This window comes from Sinohyriopsis cumingii, chromosome 14 (assembly GCF_028554795.1).
Source record: "Sinohyriopsis cumingii isolate HCF-2022 chromosome 14, ASM2855479v2, whole genome shotgun sequence".
Taxonomy (NCBI): Eukaryota; Metazoa; Mollusca; class Bivalvia; order Unionida; family Unionidae; genus Sinohyriopsis; species Sinohyriopsis cumingii.
Window position 1 is genome coordinate 122883869 of NC_142974.1, and position 6047 is coordinate 122889915.

Here is a 6047-nt window from a genome sequence, read left to right on the forward strand (position 1 = left end):
TCTGAACCTTTAGTCTGTAAATTCAGTGGATTCCTTATCAGCCCATCTACTTTTACTTTACACCATGCTACTTTAAAAAAAAAAATGAATTATCCCCATTAGGGTAGGTCCCCCCAACCCCCCACCCTACTTTGTCAACTTACCTGCCACATTTAAATCTAATGGAAGGCCCTGCTGTAAAGCCTGTTAGTAAAACTACCCAACAAGAGGATTTCATACATTTGCAACTCCTAGATGGATGGTAATGTTTTCATTTTTGTAATGTAGATTTGGACATTCTTGCCACCAGTATGGAATATGTGTTTCAGAAACACAAGCAGCTTTCATCAGATTTGCATATAGGTTTTATATGTTGTGAGTATGTTGTAGGAAGTTTTTTTAAATAACATCATATGAGATGATGCCAGTGGAAATGGCAGAAAAGTGTCTGTATTGTTCACCAACTACACCTTGTTCTTACAAAATGTGGCTGTTACACATTTCCATGATGATGTCACTGACAGCCATCAGTGAGGAATGCCCCAACAAGCATAATACAAATTGCTTCCATTGTAATTGTTACAATTCCATTCTGACCACTCCGGTGTCCTAGTGGTTAGAGCGTCCGCCTCAGAAGCGGGAGGTCATGGGTTCAAACCCCAGCCAAGTCATACCAAAGACTTACAAAAATGGTATTAACAGCTACCTCGCTAGACGCTCAGCATTAAGAGGTTAGTGTTAGGACTGATCGGCCTGGTGTCAGGATAATGTGACTGGGTGCAACATCATACTACATGTTTGCAGCATGATGCCCCAGTGCTATACATCACTATAAACTGCCACACTGCAGACATCGTAACAATATGACTGAAAAATTATTCAAGCTACGTTAAAAATCCAATCACACACACACAATTCCATTCTACGATCCAGAACCAACACTAATTCCGTACTACAGTTCTTGCATTTCAATCCAATTTTGCTTTTGAAATGTAGTGCCACTCAATTCATAATGAACCCATTCATTTCAAACACTCGCAAATACTTATTATTCCTGTCTACAACTGAAAAATATCTATATAAAAAAACGTGTAACTGTGTTTTATGCAAGGGCATGGAGATGCACAAAAACTTGCACCTGAAGCTTGAATAAAACCCCGACTGTGGATAAGACTTTACCCATCGATTACCCCAGCTTGGGGATAAATTCCGACCGTGGCGATTTATTATATATCCTATGACTGCTCCAGCTTGAGGGCAAAATCCAAGCACATCCCTAAAAAGATAACAAGTATAGCGGCTCTTTACCTTCTGTAAATGCCACTTGAGCTTCCTGATGCTGTTGTATCTGCCATTTGACAGAATCACGAATGTGGATATATTTCTTAATTGCCTCTAGTTGTTGAGCTAGTTTAGCTGTATGAAATTCCTTTGTGCAGACTCACTCATTATTAATATTACAACAGTGATTTAATTACACATCACCTGTCAGCACACCGATGATAAGTCAGTTATTTTATAACACACCAACAAGCTTGCCCCTTGCACCCCCCCCCTTTTTTTTTTATTTGGGCACCTGTGGACATGAATCTGCAAGGCTCAAATTGTCATTTTTAATATAAGATCTCAACATTTTTAAGGCCTTAATTTTAAAGACATCCTTAAAACCCCCAAAAGGTTATCAACTGGATCACCAGCCTTCGTTTAGAGTAACAGCAAGTATATATATATATATTTAGGTCTAAGGAAACACAATAAAAATGTTTGATTTAACAATGACATATTTGCCTCAGGTCTGTGATCCTGAAGTGAATATTAACTGTCCATTTATTTTCTTGGCTTTTCTTTACTAGGAAATTGATTATAGAGATTTCTGCAATGGTGAAGGCAATGTAAAAATTGGTTACTATAACATACTTTTTACGCCATGTTTGAAAAAATAAATCCAATGGAAAGGTTATAGTCTGAAAATCTTCATTAAATTAAGTTAATATAGGGGAAAAAACTTTAAGAGTTCATAAATATTTTTCAGTGCTGAATAAAGATATAACATAACACTTTCTGCTGTGATTTTAATAGTTTCTGAGAGCATGAAAAATTTCTAGAACTATAATGTATAAATGTTTTCAAAAGATTATATTAATATGAGGGAAAAATCTGTTATGAAATAAACTGACAAGATCTTGTATGAATTCATGTTATCTTTAAATATGATATTTGTGTGAAAATATCTGGAAGAAAAAACAAGATGGTGCCACTCACACATACAATGTGGTTGCCACAGTAGCCATATTAAGAAACTTTTTATCGCTACTTCTGAATGGATAATTGTGTCAGCGTGTCAACATGTGTACAAAATACTTATGTTGATGTCTAGCAGGTCCTGAATGAGAATTATGGTGCTGTACAGACATCCTATAAGGCCACCAATGTGGCCATCCTGAAAATCTTGGTATAACTACTTCTCCTGAATGAATCGTCATATCAGTGAAAGACTTCTTATGTCTAGTTGGACGTAAATGAAAATAGTGCCAATCTAACCTCCAATATGGCTGTTTTAATGGGCATCTGGAAAACCCCTTCCTTGCTACTTCTCCTAGATGGCTGGTCATTTTGACATTGTGCTTTCACTAGATGACCTATTTGATGTCTGGTTGGCCGTAAATGGAACTATGCATATGGTTTTGATGTCTAGTTGGTCCTAAATGTGGTTTTTGCTGCTCATAAACTTCTAATGGTATTATAGTTGGTTCCTTAATGAAACTGCTGTACAAAATTAAAAGGCCTTCTCACTTTCTGTCAAATTGGATACAATTATCTTTACCAGCTAGGATTTCTTGATCCTCTTTTTTATACATCAACCCTTCGCATATGTAGTTAGCTAAAACAGTATTTTGAACAATTAATTGCCCTCTTGCAAATACAATCCCAATTGCATGCTTTTACCAGTGTGAGAGCTCCTTATATAAGTAGCTAAGTATTCAGTAACTGAATTTCCACATCCACATGCATCAACTCAGAATTAAAAGTTGCAAAACATATACAAATTTGAAAATCTTGAGACATGTGTCACTTTGCATGGTGGGTGTTATGATTTAAATGCAACAAGGAAATTGAATTAGGGTTAATTTCTTTAAGCTGTATTCAATCATGGGGCCCTGGATTATAGAATGGTCTAGGCATACACATCACTAATCAACTCTCTCTAGTCCAACCAATGTGTGTATATGAGAAAGCTTGCCAGTAGCGTTATGTGTGTTGATTTCTTCCAATAAATATGTTGGCTGCCATGTAAAGTCTATGATGTCCTGAAAAATGGTGTTAAGCTCCATACAAGCAAGCTAAACAATCAATGATGTAATGGAACAGTAGACACCATTTTAGCTAAATATGCCAAGAATTGATTTAGAGACTTGGTTAGTGATGATGACTTAAAATTGGCAAGGGATTAAAAAGATAAAAGAAATGACCTTTCATGGCACTGTAATATAACAAATGAGGAAAAACAAAAGTTTATTGCATTTGAACCTTTTGTTTTTTCACAGTTTCAATTTAAGTCATAAGGCCCCTTATTTTGCCTTACCAAACATATAGCAAGTTATTACCTCAAGCCCTAGCACTAATAATGCCTCACAAGTAAGCAGTCTTTTATGAAGTCTCAGGTCTGAGTATATGTCTAGCAATACTTATGTCCAGTTTGTTTATAAAATTCTTTCTCGCATGGTACAGTTTTCAGAGAGACACGATAAATTCAACAAGTGTGGTAATGAAGGGACAGGCATTCTTTATTTATGCACACATCCCAAAGGGACATTGCTATGTTTGAATCAACACTGAACTGAAGAATGGAGCATCAGCTGCATCAATTAAAATATTGTGGCCCACACAAAATACTGCAAGGACTATAATCAATTTATGAGTGCAATGGGCATGAATTTCTGTAGCAGACTGGAGGAAGTAATCCGAATTTATTAATATCTTGAAGCTAAATATAGTAAAGTTTTCATCTATAATCTGTGGAATCATTTTTGCACACAGTTTGCAGGATTTGTCTTTGGGTCATCGTTTTTCTTTTTCTTCATCTTTCTAGCTTATGGTATCTTGATAAGTCTTATGGTGCCGTGCAACTGCACTTGATGATTACCACAGCCAGTGACATTGTATCAAATCTTCTGGGATCAGATGATTCAATGCAAATTCCACATAACCTATCACCATCCTCATGTTTGCCATCTGACTTACTAAGTTATTTTGCCTAAATAATAATAAAAACAATCTGGTCTGATGTATTGATAGCGTTCTGAATGACCATAATATATTCTCTGTATCTATCCTAGAAAATCCTGAGTGGATTGCTGTTTGGTTTTAATAAACCAAAGTAATCCAATGAAAGGCATTTTACAGACACAAGTGTCTGTTTCCTGTATGCAGTGATTAAATGATAGTATTATGTCTTTATTTTTTTAAAACTGATGATGCATATGATCACCTTCAATGTGCAATATTAGTTATGTTAATTAACGAGTGGGCAATATTTGAATTTCAAAGATAAAAGTGTATGCCATGATCACTTTAGTAGGATGATTTGTCAAGTGAGGTTATCTTTTCTGTTTGAATAAATTTTGTTAACTAAACTATTTTCGCAAGTTATGACATAAGAATGATTCAAAGAAAGAAAATTCATTAAATTGAACATATAAAATGTAATACTGCAACAGAGTCTAGATGAACTATTTCTTCAGAGACACAATCCAGACTCTGTGGCAGCAAAATTATCAAATAGGACACAACTAAGAGACAATCACATTTTCAGTCACAATGGTTTGACAATTATCAATGGCTTGAATTCATTGACTGTGAAGGCAAAGTGATTTGCAGTTACTGCAAAAAAAGTTCCCAAACTGTCACAGATTTTAAATTCTACCAGTGGACTTGTAAGTGTAACTGACAAATTCAGGATTTAATCAAGCAAGTCTCCTGATAGTATTATACCTAATAAAGCAAAATGTAGCACAGTATATTCATGACACTTAGGCCAGCATGTACAAAATATTCCTCAAGTTACAGTTGCTAGCACTCCACTAAGAAATGTCATTTTATAATAAATAAAAATGTAATGGAAAAAAAAATCGATAAAGTGATTGCACTCTTTAACATAGCCTACTACCTAACTCAACAATGAAAATGATTTGGTTCATTATATCTTTGTGTTTTATGGAATAAATGCATACATCTGATTGAATTTTAGGCAAGAGACTGAACTTTTGGGTTAAGTTAAAATGTATGTGGAACAAATGCATTTTCTAAAACTACTTGTATCAGTGTGCATTGTGACTTTTCTTTAAGATAACTCTAAATGGTACTGGGTATATATCATTTTCTTCAACTGCACACTGTTGTCTTCCATTTGATTTGATGACTTACAGCTATACTGTCTACACAGTAGGCCTCAACGTCCGGAAAAATTCTGTATACTTCAGTTACAGCTGAAATAAGTTTTGCATTAGTACCTGAATCAGACAAAAAAGGTTGTGTTCTGGTGTGTGAATAGAAATGGCTAAAAGTAATATAGACAAAAACCATAAGAGTACACAAGTTACATATGAAAACCACCAATTCACTTGCATGTGTGGCATACAAGTTCAAAGATTTGCTTCATGTTTATTTCTGTACACACATTGTTCAACTCATAAGATATTTTAAGAGCTATTTCTCTATTGTATGCATAATTCATTTACAAATGTGATTAGTGGGCCACACCGAAGGCCATACTATTAGTTCACTTGGCAATATGGTAACGTCAGCTGAAAAGCATAATCATCCATTAAAAGAGCATTATGATATGAACATTAGGTATTTAGGACATATAGATTTTTCTTTTCCAAATGGAGTCCAAGTAATTATTGCCCAATCCAGGTATAATTTTGTACACAAGTAAAGAACAAAATAAGATAAATCTTCATTTATTTGCAATTGACAATACACTTCTTAATGAATATACACTTTTGCATTTATTTTGTATCACTTGAATAAACAATATTTCTTTCAGTTCATTTTAAACTTTTATT